General features: G+C 44.4%; 1 protein-coding gene across 2 annotated transcripts in view; it reads left to right on the top strand.

The window, feature by feature from the left end:
• The first annotated feature begins 441 nt into the window (after positions 1-441).
• The window catches only part of Pik3cb (phosphatidylinositol-4,5-bisphosphate 3-kinase catalytic subunit beta), a 111,765-nt gene continuing 91,039 nt past the window's right edge, over positions 442-21,167 (top strand). For both annotated transcript variants that reach the window (XM_052717837.1, XM_052717829.1), the window contains exon 1: positions 442-654. The gene's annotated coding sequence lies outside the window, so the exon portion shown is untranslated. The remainder of the gene's footprint in view (positions 655-21,167) is intronic.

Raw genomic sequence — 21,167 nt, 5'->3', positions numbered from 1 at the left:
CGAAGTGTAAGGTTCGGCAGCCAAACGTCAGCTGCGGTCGTGTGGCGACAACACAGAAGTGTTTCAAAGGCTCGAGTCTTCAAACCTAAACGATCGTTCACATCGCAGGGAATGGAAGGCCAGCTGGGCCGTGGGAACAAAGGGTGTCTGCGGAGGTGCGGGTTCTCCCGAAGGCGGCGAGCTGGGGGCTGCAGACACCGCAGTGCTCCGCAAGCCAAGCCAAGCGCGCCGGCAGCGCAGTGGGAACGCAGCGCAGACAGCCGCACAGGGAGAGGCTGGCGCTGCCTCCCTCGAGGGGCGGGGCCAGGACCGAGCCTTGCGCGGCAAGTGGGCGGGGCTGCCTGGAGGCGGGCGTCTGGGGATTGGCCCTGGAGGGTGGGCGGGGCCGGCCAGCGGGGAGGAGAGCCCGGGAGGCCCGCGCGCGCACTCGCGCAAGCGCGGGCACGGCGGTGGCGCGCGCGTGCTCCGTCGGGCGGTGCAGCGGCTGCGACGGAGCCGGCCATGGTCGTGGGCGGTGGGCGGGTGTTACGCTGAGCCCCGAAGGCAGCAGGAGGCTGAGAGCCGGGCATGCAGGTGCCGGAGCCGGGCGGGCGCGGCCGCGGGAGCTGCTGATCGTGCTGCGGGGTCGGGAGCCGGTGGCGGCGCGCGGGGCAGGTGAGCGCGGGAGGCGGCGCGGGCTGCGGCGCTGGCGGCTCGGGCGGGCGCTTCCTGCCGCGCTCGGCCGCGGCCGCTCGGGCTCCGAGGTACGCGGCGCCCAGGCCTCGGGCAGCGGGCACCGAGCAGCGGAGAGCGCCCGGCAAGCGACTACAGAAGGCGCGGGTGCGGAGCGGCCCAGCTGGCGTCGGTGCGGACGCTGGGCAGCTGCCGACCCTCAGGTGCCTCGGTGCAGCGTTCGCGGCGCGATTCCGGGCTCTCCGGCTTCGGACCGGTCGGAGTCCCGCGGCCTTGACTGAAATACCCCGGGGAGATGTGAAGCGGGAACTGTGAATACTCACCTCCCGGGGGTTGCGGGAGGCCGAGCTAACCCTGCTGTAGGTACTGGGTGGACGGGAGCTCTTGGGAGCAGCCCGCTGCAGCATCCTTGCTAGCTCTGGCTGGTTCCTTCGTCCAGGTTGGCTTTGGGGGTACATTTATTTCCGAACCACTCTAGAATTGCAATACGCTCAACTCGAGTTGCTTAATGCAGGAACCTGTTATCTTACAGCGGCCAGAGTGGTATTCTGTAGTAGTCTCTTCTTAGAATTCTGTAGTTTCTCTCTTGCAAAGGCTGACTTGGAAACCTGTCTTAGGGACGAGTGAATTAGTGCAACGAAACCCATCAAAATCACCATTTACGAAAGGCGGTAGATGGTGGGACATATAACTTGACTTGCTTTGCTGTTAAACCCATCTAAAGTGACACTTAAATTGTCACTTGTTACAGAGTATAAACACAGGAAGAGTATGGAAACATACTCCTTTTTTTTTTCTTTCTGCATTGCTACATCCGAAGGGAGTGACAAGTGCTTTTGTAAACATCATTGTGGGCAGTGTTACTTACTGTCTGGTGAAGTCATCATAATTAAATTAGATGAGTATTTATTCTGAAGTGTTGAATGGATATTTGGAAATATGATTCCTAATAACATCTCCAAGGAGTCTGAGTTTCCAGGAGTTAATTATCACTTGAGGATTTTTATGCTACTTTGTGAGGATTTTTGTTTTGTTTTTGGATTTTTATGAGACAGTTTTGCAGTGTTAGCCTTCACTGGCCTGGAACTCACTCTACAGACTAGGCTGGCCTTGAACTTGCCTCTTTCTCCCTTGTCCTTGGATTACAGAACTCTGTAAAGTACTAGGACTGTAAAGTACTTTCTATGCAAATAAGAGGCTCTCCAGAGTAGCTGTTAAAGAAAAAAAAAGCTGGGTGCATCCACTTTTAATCCCAGTGCTGGGGAGGGGCACACAGGTAGTCCGGGGTTTTGCTGGTGGACCTGTCAACCTGGCGGAATCATGGCACCCTAGGTCAATGAGAGTCCCTGTCTCAAAAAAAATGAGATGTGTGGCACTTGAGGAAGGACATCTGAGGTTGGCCTTCAGCCCCAAACACTCTCACACATACACCCCACAGATTTTGTTTTTTTAAAAGTAAGCAGAACTGTATAGGAACAGTCTATAATGTGGCAGAGATCAAATGCCTTGGGTTAAGATACTGCCCAAGTTTCAGAAGGCAAAAGTCTGAAAGTGTAAAACTGAAATTGTATTCACTAAAGCCGAAAGGGTTTGAGAACCATCTCTAGTTTCCCCTTGTGATCACCACACTGACAGGACATTCCACCTTCAGGGGCTTTCACAAAGTGGAAAAATCAGGTTGGTTTTTTTGTGGTGCTAAAGATCATTGGCCTGACAACAAGTTAGATGTTGATTTATTTTTTTGAACCTAGGGCTTTATGATGTTAGGCAAGTGCTTTACTTCAGAGTTTGTTTGTCCTCAGCCCTCTGGTGTATTTAAAACAAACAAAAATGCTGCTCCATAGCTCAGGTTGGCCTGTAACTTATTCTGGAGCTCTGGCTTCTTGTGTCTCTAGGCCATTCTGCCTCTGTTTCCCTAGTTGTGGAATTCCACCACACACCTGTAAACCACACCTGGTTTTATGCTCAGCTAAGGGTCAAACCCAGGGCTTCCTTGTATGCTAGGTAAGCACTTTCATACCAGTTGGGCTACATCCCTACCCCTGCCTTGAATTCCCTCCCCCCCCTCCCTTCCTTTCCCATTTTGGTGCATGCTGAGGATTGAACCCAGGTCTACACACATGATAAGCATACACTTAGCTAATATCCCTAGCCCTGCTTTTCTGCTTTTATTTTTATTTTTTGCAGGTAGATCCATAAAGGCTTCTGATCAACTTGTTTTGTGAATGTCAGCAAACTATGGAAAGCAAAGGCGACTCCTGTAGCCTAAATGTTCTTTAAGACCCTCCCATTCTGTTTTATGGATTGTTGCTCCTGCTACCCACTAGGAAAAGGCTAAGAGTCAGAAGTGACACCTTGGTTTGGTTCTAGACCTTGACCTAAGTCGAAGTCAAAATATCTGCGGCTGTAAGGGTTTGGCCCAGTCTTTCTAAGCATCAGATTTTTGTTGTTGTTTGTTTTTGTTTATTTTTTTGTTTTTACATCCCTTCGAAAGTTTCTCCTCCCTCCTCTCCTCCCAGTCCCCTCCCCCACTCCCCATCCACTGTCTTCCTCTACAGATTTTTAATTTATAGAATTAGATAAATATGTGGCAGATAGGAAGAGGTGGTCTTGGTGGAGGAGCTGTGTGGTCTGAGAATCATATAATGCCAAGGAACTTTCTAGGCCTTAGAGTTTTAAGGCTTCTTTCCTTCTTTCCTTTGCCTTCACTCCTTGAGTTGAAAACATTCAAATTCCCTGAGGGCCTCCTGCCTGTCCCTCTTCATTTCTTTACCTGTGCTCATTCTGAGTGATGTCATTCTCTTCCCTCTTTAAATATTATCACATGTTGTTGACTCTCAGATTTTTATCACCAGTACTGAGCATCACACTTCTGCTGTATTTAGGCCTATGCATGTTTTTTCTTTTCTTTTTTCTTTTTTCTTTTTTGTGGGTGTGGGGGAGGGGACGTCCTGGATATGATGGTGGTATTGTAGTCTTGGAGTTGGAATCCAGGTCCTTGTCCTTGCTAGGCATGTGATCTACTATTGAGCTACTTTTCTGGCCTCTGGTTTTGTTTATAGGTATCCTTTTTTATTTTATTTTTTATTTTTAAAGTTTATTTTGTGGCTATGAATGTTTTGCTTGTATGTATATATGTATGTATGTATGTATGTATGTAGTTATGTATGTATATATGTATGAGGTTGCCAGTGGAGGCCAAGAGGGCATTGAATCCTCTGGTTCTGGAATTGCAGATGGTAGACTTCGGAAGTAAATTAGAAAGGGTTAAAGAACTGGTACCAAAACTACACAGAGGAAAAAAAAAGCACATACAAAAAAAAAAAAAACAAAACAAAAAAATCCAAACTGGTTATATGTAGAGGGAACAGTGATCGAAGAGGTGATTTATGAATGCATACCTGTAATGCTGGCACTTGCAAGGCTGAGTCAGGAGAATCACCAAGAGTTCAAGGCTAGCCTGCGTTACCGTTACACATGAATTCTAGGCTGCCGTGACCATAGATGGAGAGAGACAGTTGTCTTTAAAAAAAAAACAAAAAACAAAAAACAAAAAAACCCCAGGAACCCGGGTTTCTGTAAGACCAGCAGGTGCTCTTAACTATGGAGTCATCTCTTCGTCCCATTTGTAGGCGTTTTAAACGTAATATGGTCAGGACTGGGATTAGTTCAGTGGATAGAGCACCTGCCTAGCATGTTTGCTGGAATTGAGTTTCATTCCCCCGTCCCCAGTGTGTGTGTGTGTGTGTACACACGTGTACGTATGTATGTACTATTCAAATAGAGAACTCTTAATTTCCAGTCCCCAACTTATTTATTACATTTTAAAATTTTTGGTTTATTTTTGAGATAGAGTCTCCTGGAGCGCAGGTTGGCCTTGAACTCCTAATCCCTCTGCCTCCCTGTCTCCAGTGTGGTATTACAGGTGTGTACTTCCATGCCCAGCAACCTATTCATTTTATGAGTCTTCCTCTTCTCCACTCTCAATCCTTGAGTGAAACTCCAGTGGTGAAACATTTTTTGGACAATATCTCCCTTTAGAGCTGTATAACCCAGGCTGGCCTTGAAATCTTGGTGATTCTCCTGTCTTGGTCTTCCAAGGGTTAGGATTACAGGTATGCATCTGCAAATCACCTCTTTGCCTCACTGTTCCTTCTACCTACATACCCAGTTCTTTAACCCTTTCGAATTTACATCTAAAATATTTCCCAATTGAATTTTCTTCACATCCCTACTTGCGACCATCCCTGTTCTTCCTAGGGTGTCATTCTTGTCTCTCTTCCCCCTCTCTCCTGCCCATCTCCTCCTTCCCGATCTTGCCTTCGATCATGTCTTTTTGCATCTGAATCTGGCTGTGTAGTCCAGGCTGACCTGGGGTTTATCATCTCCCTGCCTATTCCCCCCTTATGCTGGGATTATAGTTATGTACCACCATAGCAATCAGCGATTTTTACTATTCTTTTGTACCAAAGGCTTCTCATTAAGAGAAGAAAATCCAAACCTTATTTTCATATCTTCTAATTATTTTGCCTACTCTGTCTGTTTCTTTCGAGACAGAGTTTGCTGTGTAGCTCTGGCTGGCCTGGACTTGCTGTGTAAGCTGTCCTCAAACTCACAGAGAGCTACCTCCCTCTCTGTCAGTGGTCTGCTGGGACCAAAGGTGTGTGCCACCAGGCCTGCTCTGCCTAGTTTCTTGTTACTTCATTTACGGTCTTGTTCCTTCAATATAATAAGAGTTTTCTGATGACAGAGACGTTTTCTGTCCACCTTGAGGTCTTCTCAGAGTCAGATCATTGCCTGGAACATTAACTAGTCTACCTGTCTTGCCTGCTGTTTTTTATTTATTTACTATTTTTTGAGATAGAACCCTCCTTTGTGTTCCAGACTGGTCTCAACCTTGTGTTCCTCATACTTCTTGAATGCTGGACATGCCTACCTTGGAATTTTTTGTTCAGTTAGACAATTTATTTTTTAAATCTGAGAACCTTCCATTATATGTATGTATATGTGTGAGAATAAATGTGTGTGTGTGTGTGTGTGTGTACACATGTACTGTGGCAGCAGTGTGTGTAATCTCAGTCAATTGTTTCAGTTATCACATATTACATTATTTGGAGAAAAATCCCTGTCATTTGGTTTCTACTGACTACTTACTTGAACAAATCGCTTAGGATGGGTCTGCCTGAATGTCAGTCCTGTAAATTGCTCAGCAGGTCTGTAAGCAAAGAAAGGTTATAGAAAAATCAGAATTGGACTGTGCCTGTAATCCCAGTACACGAAACTGAATCAGAAGAATTGCCACAAGTCGCAGACTAGCCTGGGCTACTAACGTATGTGACCCTGTCTCAGAAAACACAAAAGCAAAATCAGAAGTCTGCAAGTCCATTGTAAAGTAGAAATATAGGGGAACACGTTGGGATTTATAGTTTCAGAAGAAGAATTTTCAATCAACACAAAGTACAAGGGAAGTAAGCAAGCTGTGTGAGATATTACCAGTTTGCCGGCGTGTGTGTGACAGCTCCTAATCCCTCCCCCACCCCCCACGACTTACTTATGCCCTAGATTTTTGACTCTTGCATTTTCTCCTCTCTTCCCCTCTCCATGTATTTCCTGGTTTGTTTGGGCTGCTTTTGAAAGGAGAGCTTATGCTCCTGGGGCAGTTCACAATGCCTGCACACCTGTGAGAGGCATCCTTCCAATTGCAAGGGCTCTTCCTGCTCTATTGTAATCAGTCTGCCTTTCTCATAGTCTCAACATTGGCTTCACTTTGGCCTTCACAATGGTTCTAACTACTGGTTTTATTCTTGCACATATTCCATAGTTGTCTTTTTATTATCTCCAGCTTAAATAATTGAGTCACAAGGTTGTAGTCAGTGAGGGAAAGTCAAAGATTACATGCATGGTTGGGATTAGATGGCCTGTCTATGTCCTGGAACTTGCTGTGTAGACCAGGCTGGTCTCAAACTCATCATAGAGAGATCTGCTTCTCTCTGCCTCCCAAGTGCTGGGATAAAAGGTATGCACTACCACTTCTGGCTGACTAAAGAGATTTTTTTTTTTTAAATTAAGACTTTTTTGTTGCTTTGATTTGCTTTGAGAATGGATCTTTTTCTTTTCTTTTTTTTTTTGGTTTTTCGAGACAGGGTTTCTCTTGTGTAGCTTGGTGCCTGTCCTGGATCTTGCTCTGTAGACCAGGATGGCCCTGAACTCACAGAGATCTACCTGCCTCTGCCTCCTGAGTGCTGGGATTAATGGTGTGCGCCACCACCACCCGGTGAGAATGGGTCTTAATGTATCCAAGGCTGGCCTAGAATTCAGGTCCTTCTGTCTCAGAGTGTGCCAACAATATAGGCTTCCTGATGTCGTGCCTGGCCATCTGTTTTTGTTGTTAGTTTTTTAAATACTTTTCTTTAGAGTGTGTGTGTGAGCTCCTGTGTGACTAGGGGTGGGGAGAGGAGATCACAGCACATGTGTGAAGGGCAGAGAGCAACTTTCTGGAGTTATTTCTTCTGTTATGTGCACCTCTTTTGGTTTTTTGAGACAGGGTTTCTCTGTGTAGCTTGAACTCACAGAGATCCGCCCGCCTCTGCCTCCCAAGTGCTGGGATTAAAGGCATGAGCCACCACTTTTCCCAGAAGTACTCCTGAGTAGAAGCAGCAGGAAATATTAGTTAGAAGTATAGAGGGGAGAGAAAAAGAGAATACAGGATAGCCTCGAGAGGGCCTGAATCCTAATCCATCAGTCCTTGTCTGTCTCTGCCAAAGGGTTTTTAAGGGAATGCCAAGGGGTGGAGCAAAAGACCTTCCCCCAGCACAACCAAGTGCAGACCATCTCAGACACCTGGTACTCAGGCCTGTGGTCCAATCATCCTATTTATGCAGACCTGCTGGGTAAAGCCACTAGAAACTTAAATGGGCTCTGACAGGTCTTGAAGACCAAACTCAGGTTGTTAGGCTTGGCAGGCAACGCCTTTACCTGTTGAGTCATAGTCTTGCCCCCACCCCCCATCTATGATAAAATGGAATTCCCATGTATTTATTGTTAGCATGCCACATAGTGTGGGGATTATTTATGTTCTGAAGTCTTTAGCCTTTCTCTTCATCTTGTTGTTTTGTTTTTGAGATAGGGTCTCTCTGTAGCTCTGTCTGACCTAGAGCTCCTTATGTAGTCCAGCCTGGCCTTGAACCCACAGAAAGTCTCCTGCCTCTGCCTCTTGCGCTGGGCTTAGAGTACCAGCTGGGTGTGGTGGCACATGCCTTTAATCCTAGCACTTGAGAGGCAAGAGGCAGGTGGGTCTCTGATTTTGAGGCTAGCCTGGTATACAGAGTCCTAGGATAGCCAGGGCTACATAGAGAAATCCTATCTCAGAAAAATCCAAAATAAATAAGTAGATAAAATTAATAAAAACACAGCCGGGCAGTGGTGGCGCACGCCTTTAATCCCAGCACTCGGGAGGCAGAGCCAGGCGGATCTCTGTGAGTTCGAGGCCAGTCTGGGCTACCAAGTGAGTTCCAGGAAAGGCACAAAGCTACACAGAGAAACCCTGTCTCGAAAAACCAAAAAAAAAAAAAAAAAAGGAAAAAAAAATTAATAAAAACACTATGCCTGGCCCAGCTTTTCTTCATGATCTCTCTCTCTTGCCTTGTGTATACATTCTGCTAGGCTGTTCATTTTATTCCAGCACTTTTTTTAGGTGGTCAGTTTTCTAGTGACTAAGGGATGATACACTCACTACCTCTGCCTTCGGTGCATTGCAAATGTAGCCAGCCTAACATGGTTTATTTAGGATTCTGTTACTTTCTCAGAATATAAATTATATATATATCTATCTATCTTTGATTTGTCTTTTTTTTTTTTTTTTTGGTGGGGGAGTAGGGTCTCTGTTGCTAGCCTGGAACTCATGGCTATACAATGTTAGGACTATAAATAAGTGTGTGGCTTATGAAATAGTTCTTTTGCCGGGTGCTTGTGGCACACACCTTTAATCTCAGCACCCAGGAGGCATCTCTGTGAGTTCGAGGCCAACCTGGTCTACATATCGAGATCCAGGACAGGCACCAAAATTACACAGAGAAACTCTGTCTCAAAAACAAAACAAACAAACAGACAAACAAAATAGTTCTTTGAATATTGGCCAGGTAACCTGAGGTTGAGGTCCTTAACTGGGAGTAATATACTGTTGGAATTAAGCAGTCCTGTTTTGTGGTATTATTAAGAGCCAGGTCTCCAGTTCCCAGTCTTCTAGTGAAAACCTGGGAGGGGCTACACCATGCCATCCCTTGCTTGCTCTGTGGCTTGGCTGTTCTAGTGCTGCGGCCACTGGGGAGACCACCAGGCAAGTGATCATTTGCCTTAGAGGGAACTGTGATCCTGATTATCCATCCCTGCCTGGAGGATTAAGTAGATTAGAAGAAATTGGTGGTAATCCAGAGCTTTATTTTAAACTACAGTTTCTCCGCATTCCTGACCATGGTTTGTTCCTGGGCATGTGTAATAACTAACTAGGAATATTTCCTAACTGTATGATATTTACAAATTGTGCTCTTTCTGTCATTTGAAGTAATGGCCATTGATTGTGAAGGCATTTAAGGAGTTACATGATCAACCAGCATTGCCCAAATAATTTAGTGTTGACTCTGGTCAACCACAGTGATGGCTAGACCGAAGACCTGAATTCCATGAATTCCTTACCTGCTGAGCCACTGGAAGGCATTTTCCGTGGCTGTCAACAAGAGCTCAAAGCTCTGTTTGGACACATTTATGTATTATTAGTTTAAGTGATTGAATTTTTCAGATCTGAATAATTGGCATTTGTGATCAGAATCATAGATATGATCAAAGTTGGAGTTTGCTTTATTTAAAATAATCTATGGCAGTTTTCATAGAAATTAAATACCCAGGAGGCTTTTCTGCTTGCTGAAGTATGAGAGACACCCCCATCCCCACCCAAGATCTCACTCTGGAGCTCAGGTTGGCCTCAAACTTGTCATTCTCCTGCCTTAGCTTCTGGTTGAGAGATGCTCTTTTTGAGGCCAGGTCACTACTACCTCACACAAATTACATGTAATAACAGGATAATTTCTATCAATTAGTTGACATAGAATTTAAAGTTACTGTTTTTTGCAGTGTTGGGATTGGAATTCAGGGCTTTTTGTGTTCTGGGCAAGCCCTCTGCCACTAAGCCACACCTCACTGCCATATTCTTCTTGTTTACCTTTGAAGTAGGGTCCTACAGTGTAGCTAAGGTTGTCTTCAGAGTCAAGGTGGCCTTCTCTCCCGCCTGGGTACCACTACACCCAGCCCATTCCTGCTGGATGACTTCACCCTTATTCTAATATTCTTGTGTTGAGTGTGCACCCAAGGCCTCATACACACTGAGTAAGTGCTCTACCACTGGGTACACCTCAGCCCTCTAATAATGTCTTTTTTGTTTTGTTTTGTTTTTTTGGTTTTTTGTTTTTTTGAGACAGGGTTTCTCTGTAGTTCTGGTTGTCCTGGAACTCACTCTGTATACCAGGCTGGCCTCGAACTCACTAAGCTCTGCCTGCCTCTGCCTCCCTGTGAACCACCACCACCCTGTCTTTTTTGATGAGGAACTTCTGGGTGAAAGGTTCTCATGCTGCCTGTACGATGAGCCGGTCATCCAACTTGTCACTTGTTTTTGTTTGGAGCAGGGTAGAGGAGGTGAGGAGTTAGAGACAGTCTTGGTTTGTAGACCTGGCAGGCCTGGCTAGTACTCGCCGTGTGGTCCAGGCTGCCTTGGAGCTTCAGCATTTTGACTGTCTTGGTCTCTTCAGTGCTGGGATTGCAGCAGCACTTGTCTAGTTTATGAGTGCTAGGGACTGAATGAACCCCAGGCCTCATGGATGCTAGGCAATCGTTCTGCCAAGCCAGTCACTGGCCTGTCTTTTGGTTTTAGTTTTTGAGACTCGAGGTCTCGAGTAGTTTAGGCTGGCCTCAAACTCATTCTGTAGCTGAGCCTATCCTCCATCCCCTGATCCTCCTGCCTCTACCTCCCTAGGCTGGTATTAACGATGCTCGATGCTCGCTTCTGTACCTAGCACCAGCTTCCTCTTACGGCCTTTGCATTTTAAAGCTGTGACTGTGCATATAGCATATTAGAAAAACTCCCAAGGCTTTCCTACTGTGTATGGAGCTAGGTAGACTAAGAATAACAGATATTTATTGAATGCTTGCTTACATGTCAGGCTGTGCTAAGTGCTTTCTCTGTAATTTTCTAACAACTCTCTAATGAAAGTACTGAAGACATCACCACTGGAGGAAACTGGAATTTCAGGAAATTACATGTCAAATGGAGCAAAGGTTTTAAGTGTAGAGTCGGATGTAAAAACAAAATACTATTTTATGTGTAAGGATGTTTTGCCTGCATGTTTGTCTATGGATCACTGTGTCAGCTGACCAAGGAAGCCAGAAGAGGGCATCTGATTTCCTGGGACCAGTGTTACAGACAGTTGTGAGCTGCCATGCCATGTGGGTGCTGGGAATCAAACTCAGGTTCTCTGGAAGGGCAGTGTTCTTAACTGCTGAGCCATCTCTCAGGTTCTGAGAGTCAGATCCCCCCCATGTATATAATTTATATACAGGTATATATTAAATATATATGTGTGTTGTATGAGTGTTTTGCTTGCATGTATGTCTGTATCATATGTGTGCCTAATGCCCATGGAGGCCAGAAGTGGACATGAGAGACTGGGACTGGAGTTACAGGTGGTTGGGAGCTGCCATGTGGGTGCTGGGAATTGATCCTGAGTCCTAGAAGAGAAGCCAGTTTTTTTTTTTTTTTTTTGGTTTTTTGAGACAGGGTTTCTCTGTGTAGCTTTGGAGCCTTTCCTGGAACTCACTCTGTAGCCCAGGCTGGCTTCGAACTCACAGCATTTCCAAGTGCTGGGATTAAAGGCATGTACACCCCCAGCTGAGCCAGTGCTTTTAACCACTAAGCCAGTTCTCTAGTCCTAGGTCTGTCTGATTTTCTACTATTCTGCCCCAGTGATGGGTATGTAGTCTAGGCTGACCCATACCAGGCCGTCACCATCATCATCACCACCATCATCATCAAGACTATGCTTGTTTTGAGCCTAGGGCAGCTTCATTCATGTTAGACAAACACTTGACCACTGAGTTATAGCCTCAGGTCTTAAAAGAGATTTTGTTTTGCTTTGTTTTGTTTTGTTTTTTTTGAGATTCCAAGTCTCAACTGTAGCCTAGGTTGACCTGGAGCTTGGGGAATCCTCTTGCCTTGGCCTCCTGAATGGTAGCATTACAGGTATAAGGCACTATACTCAGCTTCCTATTTATTTATTTATTTTGGGTTTTTGATACTGGGTTTCACCATGTAGCCCTGGCTGGCCAGGAACTCGTCACAGACCAGGCTGGTTTCAGACTCTTAGGGATCTCCCTCCTGAGTGCTGAGGTTAAAGGCATGTACTAACACATCCTGATCACCTACTTACTTTTTGTGGTACTTTTCTGGTAGCCATTGTAGCTCTTTACTTCTTGGTCTCTTTTCAAGTGTAGTTTACTCCAGAGTACTTCTGACCAGGCCCTACAGGGCTTTGTACATACTAGATAAGTGCCCTGACTCTGAGCTATACTCCTGCCCCTTGCTGCTTCTCCTTTTTTTAAATAAGTAACTAGCAAGGAAGTTGCTCACACCTGCAATTCCAGCTATCCACATAGTGAGTTCCAGGCCAGCCAGGGCCACATAGTGAGAGATCTTGCCGCCACCCACCCCTGCAAATAAAAACTTCCTAGTCTTAAATGTATCATGTCAGCATAGTTAAATGTTCTAGTAAACGTGTACAAATCAAAGGTTTTTCGGGTCAGAAGGCCGTGAGTGTTTGTTTTTTTAATCTTGCTAGGCTAACAGTTGTGGGTGATTTGAGACTTTCCTGAGCTTAGTCTTAAATTACTGGACAGAGAGGAAGGAAACAGATTTGCTGTTGAATACCGATAAACTGCAATAGATAAACCCATGCAATGTAATTGATAAACTACTCACTTTAAAAGATGAATAGAGCAAACATTTACACTGTTAGACCATTTTCTTCTCTCATTCATGTTTGAGAAGGGAGAGGATGTATTAACATTACATCTGTCATCAATACTACCTAGGCCCATAAGGGGGTTCCCTTTCCTTTGCTTTTTTTAGTTAAAGATTTATTTTGACTGTTTTAAATTTTGTGTAGGTGTACGTGCCTGCCTGTGGGTATGCATGTGTAAGTGCAGGTGCCTGTGGAAGCCAGAGGCGTTGGATTCCCTAGAGTTGGAGTCACAGATGATTTTGAGCCACCTGGCGTGGGGCTGGGCTATCTCTCCAGCCCCCATAAGGGTTTTTGTTTTTGCTTTTTTTTTAAACATTTATTCATTTGCAGTGTGTGTGTGTGTGTGTGTGTGTAACTTGCAGGAGCTGGGTCTCTCCACCATGTGGGTTCAGGGGATTAAACTCAGGCTGCCAAGAAGAGCAAGCACCTTGACCCACTGAGCCATCTCATGGGCTCTTCTTTCCTTTTCTTTCCCCACTTTCCACCTTCGTCCCGCCTTTCCTCTCTTCCTCTTTTTAGAGTTTTTTATTTTATGTGATCGTTTGCCTGTGTGTATAGAAGTGGACCATGTGTATGAGTGTTCGCCTGCATGCATGTCAGTGTACCATGTATGCGCTTGCCATCCTCGGAGGTCAGAAGACAGCTGCCAGAAGATGGCTTCCTAAGACAATCTCATATCCCCAGGAACTGGAGTTACAGGCAGTTTTAAGTAGCCATGTGGGTGCTGGGAACTGAATCGAGGTCATCTGTAAGAACAGTAAGTGCTTTAGCCGTCTCTCTAGCATGCCCCCCCCCCCCCCCCCCCCCCCCCCCCCCGCCTCATGTTTGTGTTTGTGTGTGTGTGTGTGTGTTTGAGATGAGTTTATGGGCTGGAGAGATGGCTCAGAGGTTAAGAGCACTGAATGCTCTCCCAGAGGTCCCGAGTTCAATTCCCAGCACCCACATGGTGGCTCACAACCATCTGCAATGAGATCTGGCACCCTCTTCTGTATACATAATAAATAAATAAATCTTTAAACAAAAAAGAGATGAGTTTATGTAGCCCAGATTGGTCTCAAACTCTGTATATAGGCAAGGTTCAAGGCTGGGGTTGTAGATGTAAGCAATAAAATTATGAATTGATAAGTCAGTATAAGCTGGGCTACTAATGGAAGATACCCTAGAAGCCAGACTTGAATTCTGTTTATTTATCTGAGACAGGGTCTAACTGTGTAGCTTAGGCTGGCCTGGAACTCACTATGCTCCCAGCTGCTGGTACTTAACCATCAGGTCTCAGATGCAGCACATAGGTATCACATCCAGCTAAGATAAGATTTATATGATCTACCCTGGAAATTCTAGTGTCTGCTTTCTGGAGGGAGTGGTCAAGACCCAAAATGTGTGTGTCACAGCAGGGTGATTGAGCCCAGAAAGCAGCTCCTAAGGGCTTGGTTTTCTGATAGCTACTGTAGCTCTTCATGTGCTGTTGGTCTCTTCTCAGCTTTCCTGAATTTCAGAGCTCTCATCATTCAGTCCTAGCCATAACCACGCTGGGTCTCAGCTGGACCTGGATCTTCCATTAGGCGAAGTGTGGGAGAGTGAATACAGCAGTGATGGCCCTGTATGTTTCTCTTTACATCTGAAAAATATCACTGAAGATTGTATTAAAAAAAAAAAGCAACCCCCAACACTGTGCTTGTAATTGTTAACATTTTTCTCTCAGTCTATGTAGACATTATTGGTTCTTTCGAGTTAATCGATGCAGATAGACCTCATACTACTGATTTATTTATTTTTTTATTGTCGAAACTTTTATTGTCACTGGGTCTCTTGTAGCCCTGTGAGTTTCTTGTAGTCCAGGCTGATCTCAAACTCTCGTAATAGCGGAGGCTGACTTTGAACTCCGGCTTCCACCTTCTAAGCGTTAGGATTACAGATGTGTTCCACCTTCCTCAGATCTTCCCAAGGCTGCTTACGGTAGACCTTGGAACATTGGTTCTCAGCCTGTGGTCTGGACCCATGGGGCAGGGTGGTGGGGATCGCCTGACCCTTCCACAGGTGTTGCATATCAGATCGCCTGTATACCAGATATTTACATTATGACTCATAACTCATAGCAAAATTAGTCATGAAGTGGCAATGAAATAATTTTATGGCTGGCGGTCACCACACCATGAGGAACTGTATTAAAGGGTCACAGCGTTAGGAAGGTTGAGCACCACTGCCTTGGAAGAAGGAACTGCAGAAATACTTGGTTTTGTGTTTTTGAGACACGATCTCATTCTGTAGCATGGGGTGGTGTTAAACTTATTCTTCTGACTACATCCCAAGTGTTTTGTTCTTAAGTATACAACAGGAAACCCAGTAGAAATTAAAGTTTTTGTTTTTGTGTTTTTTTTTTTTTTTTGGTTTTTCGAGACAGGGTTTCTCTGTGTAGCTTTGCGCCTTTCCTGGAACTCGCTTTGGATACCAGGCTGGCCTCGAACTCACAGAGATCCGCCTGGCTCTGCCTCCCAAGTGCTGGGATTAAAGGTGTACGCCACCACCGCCCGGCGAAATTAAAGTTTTAAAAAAAACATTATTTGGTTCTAGGTCAACCAAGGCTACACAGAGAAACCCTGCTTTAAAAAAAAAAAAAAAAAGTGTTTATTTGTATGTGTCTGCAAATCATGTGTGGATCCGAACTTTGGTCCTCATGATTTCACAGCAAGTACACTTTAATCACTGAGTCACTTCCCCAGCCCAGAAATTAAGATTTCCTTCGGAATCATCTGTATTTCATTTACTTGAGATACTAGTGCATGTATAGCAGCAAAAGAGAAAAATCTGTGAATGTGTCTGTGCACATACAGACATTAAATAAGTAATTAGATGTAATAAGAAAAATGTGGTAGCAGTATTAGCTTGTTTGTAAATGATCTAACCATAATTGGATGCTTTTCCAACATGATATTCACCATCAGTGAACTGACTGATTAGGATTCAAATCATTGGAATACCAGATTTGTTCCAAGGGGTTGAGGCTTTCTGGTACATGAGTTAAAGAGCCTTTCTGAAAATCACAACAGCCTCTGCATTGGGGCTTCACTTTACAGTTGAGAGTAGCAGCGCAGAGGAAGCCGGCAGCTGTGGCGAAGGCTGCCGTGGCAGCGGGGAAGCTGAGCATCTCCTGTGAGTCTCTCCGGCTACTGTGGCATCTTGCTCCAATCGCCTGGGTCCTTACTGCCAATAGTTTCTTCTCCCTGGTACACGTGCTTCTTCAGATATTTAGTGAACACATCTCGGTATATTGGTTGATCAAGGTAGTAGGCCACATGTATTTGCTTATTTTGGGGTCTGTGTGTGTATGTGTGTGTGTGTGTGTGTGTGTGTGTGTGTGTGTGTGTGTGTGAGTGTGTTAGAATGGAACAGCATGGGCCTCTACACACTCTCCCACTGTGGTAGATCCCTAGTCCAAATTTTTACACTAATTTATTTTGGGTGGTAGTGATTGAGCTCAGGGCCATGCCTGCCCCCTCCATTGACCTGCACTCCAGCCCTATTTATCGCCACATGTTGACGAAATTTTCCAATCCACATGGATTTCGTAGACTGCAGATACTTGTATTCTCTTAGTCACCAGTCGCTGGTGTTCCCCCTACCTCCTCATCACCGCCCCTCCCACCCTCTAAGAACAGTGGTGTGATTGTCTCCATGCCGGCCGAGGTGGATGCTTTTTCAGTCAGAGGACTGGAGCTGTGGGTGTTTGGAGTGGAGTTGCCTTTTGGGATCAGCTTTCCTTGTTGCCGTAGGGCAGAACTTTGAAGGTCTGGCCTACTGTGTCACACCAGGTCTGAATGTATTCTTTATTCTCCTTCTGGCATCGCTGTTGATTTATCACGAGTTTTCTTTTGTACATTTCTATTGGTTGTGGGGAAGTGTGCTTCATCTACATACACTTTGAACAATAGAACATGTGAGTGTTTTCCTTTCTTAATTTCTTCATGGAGCATTTGTTAAGAGGATGTATTCATGCTGTGTGAGACATTGAGGATGCAAAGCTGATGAAGGTTGAGAGTCACAGTAGACTGGGCGTGGTGCACACACACCTTTAATCCCAGTACTCAGGAGGCAAAGGTAGGTATGTCCCTGAGTTTGAGGCCAACCTGGTAGTTTATTTCAGGACTACATGGTGAGACCCTTCCTTAAAAAACGTTTTAGGAGCTGGAGGGATGGTTCGGTGGTTAAGAGCACTGGTTTCTCTTCCAAAAGACCTAGATTTAATTCCTAGCACCCACATGGCAGCTCACTACTCCTAGATCTGGGGAAATCCCACAACCTCTTCTGATCTCCTTGGCACCACACATATATGTGGTGTGCAGACATATATGTAGGCAAAACATTCATACACATAAATAATAAAAATAAAAAGTCGTAGCTCAGTATGACGTGTAGGAGGCCAGCTGCCACCTTTTAAAGGGTTCCTATGAGGAGGAGAGAGGGAGAAGAAACTTTTAGATAGAAAGATAGTGAAGAGGAGAAAGCCAGAAACACAGGATAGCTTCCAGAGGACCTGGATCAAAACCCAACAGTCTCTTTTGCCACTTCAAAAGGACTTTTTATAACAATGCCTAGGGGCAGGGCAAAAGACCTCTCCCTTGCTAGATCAAAGCACACCGCACAGCCAAATATAGACCCTTCCAAATACCTGGTAACCACGCCTGTGGTCAAATCATCCCTTTATGCAGCTCTGATGGGTAAAGCAAGCTCAGATTCTAGGACCCTGAGTAAGCCCTCACTAGGAAACCTCTGTGGGTCTCTACAATGGTGGAGCCTACCTATAACTCCAACACTTGGGTGATGGAGTCTGAAGAATCAGGAGTTACCTCATCCTCAGCTACATAGAGTTGAGGCCATCCTAGGGTACATGAAACCCTGTTGTATAAAACACACTATAGGTAGAGTTTTTCTGTGTCCCAGCAGTCTTTCCCAAATGACCACAAGAGACTTAATATAAATTATAAATGCTTGGCTGGTAGCCTAGGCTTATTACTAACTAGCTCTTACAACTAAAATTAACCTATTTCTATTAATATATGTATTTCCACATGGTTCATGGCTTTACCTGTCCTCCAGCATGTCTTGCCCACTCTGTGTCTCCTGGTGACTCCACTGATTCTGCCCCCTCTTCCCCCCAATTCTCAGCTTGGCCGCCCCGCCTATACTTAGTGCCTGGCTACTGACCAGTCAATTCTTTATTAACCAATGAGAGTAACATATATCTGCAGTGTACAGAAGGATTCTTCCACAGCAACACACAAACATTTTGTTGTTGTTTGAGACAGTCTTGCTATATAACCCTGGTTGGCCTATAACTCATTGTGTGTAGACCAGGTTGGCCTCGGACTCAGATCTAACTATCTCTGTTTCCTGAGTTCTGGGATTAAAGATGTGCATAACCATGCTTGGCCAAAAAAGTTTTAATGTAAAAGTTTGAGTTTATTATTTTTATATGAGCACTTTATTAAGATGGTGTTAATTACTAAAAAGATTAAGATATTGATTACTAAAAATAATTTTAATGGGCCAGGGTGTACAACCCAGTAGTAGAGTTCTTGATTGCCATATTCAAGGCCCTGGGTAGGACCACAAAAAAGAGCAAGAAAAAAATTTTAATAATATTTTTCTTTTTGTTTGTTTGTTTTTCGAGACAGGGTTTCTCTGTGTAGTTTTGGGCCTTTCCTGGAACTCGCTTTGTAGACCAGGCTGGCCTTGAACTCACAAAAACCCGCCTGCCTCTGCCTCCCGAGTGCTGGGATTAAAGGTGTGTGCCACCACCATCCGGCATAACATTTTTCTTTTTTAAAGGCAGGCTCTCACTGGACCTGAAACTTGCTTTGTAGACCTAGCTGGCCTCAAGCTTGCGATGACCCTCCTCTGCCTCTTGAGTGCAGGACAGCAGACTTTAACACTATGTCTAGCAGTTAAAGTAAATCTTAAAATTAGTTTTAATTACAATTCAGTAAATATCAGTTGCTAGAACCTAATAAGAAGCCAGCTTCTTGGGACCTAAAATTTACCTCTTTTTAATTTTGAACTAGGGTTCCATACATCTCAAATACACCATACTCCTGCCTCTGCCTTCTGAGTACTGGGATTACAGTTGTTGACGCCATACCTGGCTTCTTGCTGTTTTGATTAATGACTCCCTTTGTACTCAATGTAGAGCAGGCTTCTTGTACTTTTCCCTTTGGGACTTTTTATCCAAGACACTTTTACATGACCCCCAGTATATAGGCATGTGGAATAGCTATACAAACCAAAGATTTACTGATAATAATGTTTATTTTAAAATAATTCTTTGTTATATAGTTACTTTTCTTATTTATTAAGATGAAAGCAAAATTTCATTAACAACAGGTGGATGTGCTTGTTTATTTTATTTTATTTTTATTTATTTATTTATTTTTTTGAGACAGGGTTTCTCTGTGTAGTTCTGGCTGTCCTGAAACTCACTCTGTAGGCCAGGCTGGCCTCAAACTCACAGATATCCACCTGCCTCCACCTCCCAAGTGCTGGGATCAAAGGTGTGCACCACCACTGCCCTGTGTGCTTATTTATTTTTAATATCAGAAGTATGTATAGGACCACTTAAAAATTTGTTGAAATTCATGTTCTAGTCCCAAGCCAAAATCTATGTATCTATTTCTTATGAAACTCAAGACAGCAACTCAAAAAGCAATTTAAAAAATAAACTTCTTTTTTTGACAGCTTTATACATGTGCACAATGTATTCTGGTGATAGTCACCTAAATAGAACTTTTGTTTTGTTTTGCTTTTTGAGACAGGGTTTCTCTGTGTAGCTCTGGCTGTCCTGGAACTCTCCATGTAGACCAGACTGGTTTCAAACTTACAGAGATCCACCTGCCTCTGCCTCCCAGTACTGGGATCAGAGGCATGTGCCACCAATGCCTGGTGACAGAATAGAACATTTTAACACAATCTAAGGTTATACTAATTTGGTATTTAACATTCTGAGGAGTAACAGTAGGAAATAACTCAAAGTGTTTGTTTCTATAATTAAATCGTTATGTTATAAGAGCAGAAAGCCTTGTGTGTGCAGTTAGAGACTTGTGTTGAGCTGTTTCGGGCGGCATGATGACATTGGGTGCCTTCCACAGCACTCTTGCTTTGTTCAGACTCAAGGTTGCAGCAGTCTCCTGATGCAGTGCAGTGCATGCTGAAGAAACACCTACGATTCATTAGGTCATTTCCAATTAATATTTGGTTGTTGCATGTTTACAGACCTTTTGCTGTTGCCAATTTTTCTGTGTTCCCCAGAAAAACCCTATATGGAGTCATTACCCATAGTTTAAGAAACAGTTCTAGGGGCTGGAGAGATGGCTCATCAGTTAAAAGCACTGACTGCTCTTCCAAAGGATCCTGGGTCAATTCCCAGCACCCACATTGTAGCTCACACCTGTCTGTAACTCCAGTTCCAGGGCTTCTAACATCCTTATACAGACATACATGCAGATAAAACACCAATGAACATGTTAAAAAAAAAAATATATATATATATATATATATATATATATATATATATATATGGAAGAAACTGGGTTCTAGAGAATTTTGTTAAAATCGTCTTCCCAGCTTCCTATGTTTGAAAACAGGTAAATTTTAGCTCATTGTAGTAAGCAGGCTACACCCCACATGCTAAATTGGACAAAAGTAAGTGGGCTTAGGGACCATTTGTGTGTGTGGCATGAGTGTGTACATTGGCATGTTCATTCAGGTGTATATGTATGGGGAGTTCAAAGTCATATAGGCTACATGAGACACTGCTTTTAAAAACCGAAAAGTAGCCGGGCGGTGGTGGCGCACGCCTTTAATCCCAGCATTCGGGAGGCAGAGTCAGGCGGATCTCTGTGAGTTCGAGGCCAGCCTGGACTACCAAGTGAGTTCCAGGAAAGGCGCAAAGCTACACAGAGAAACCCTGTCTTGAAAAACAAACAAAAAAAAAAAAAAAAAAAAAAACCAAAAACCGAAAAGTAGAGTGTGTTTGTGTGAAGAAAATGAAATTAAGACTGTTAGTGCATGCCTGTAAGCCTAGTCACTTGGGAGGTTGAGGCACTAAGACTGTAGGTTCAAGGTCTGCTGGAGCTAGAGTGAGTTCAGGTCAAGCTTTGGAAATGTATTGAGGTACTTACTGTCTTAAAGAATGTAAACAGGACTGGAGAGGTAGCCTATTGGTAGTGGGTAGGGGATTTTCCTAGTGAGGTGCTGGGGTCAGCTTGCAGTCTGAGGGAAGTGGGGAATGGAAGGGTAAACCCTGAATCTGATTTGTTGGTTTGGGCATAGGGTCTTGTGTAGTCAGACCGGCTCCAAATTTACTATGTCATTGAGGATGACTTTGAAATCATAATTCTCCTGCCTCCACCTTCAGAGTGCTGTGATTACAGAGATGTTGCA

The sequence above is a fragment of the Peromyscus californicus genome, unplaced genomic scaffold (assembly GCF_007827085.1).
Source record: "Peromyscus californicus insignis strain IS unplaced genomic scaffold, ASM782708v3 Scaffold_11__1_contigs__length_118956290, whole genome shotgun sequence".
Lineage (NCBI taxonomy): Eukaryota > Metazoa > Chordata > Mammalia > Rodentia > Cricetidae > Peromyscus > Peromyscus californicus.
Note: the sequence above shows the minus strand (reverse complement) of the source record. Positions and strands in the feature narration are given on the sequence as shown.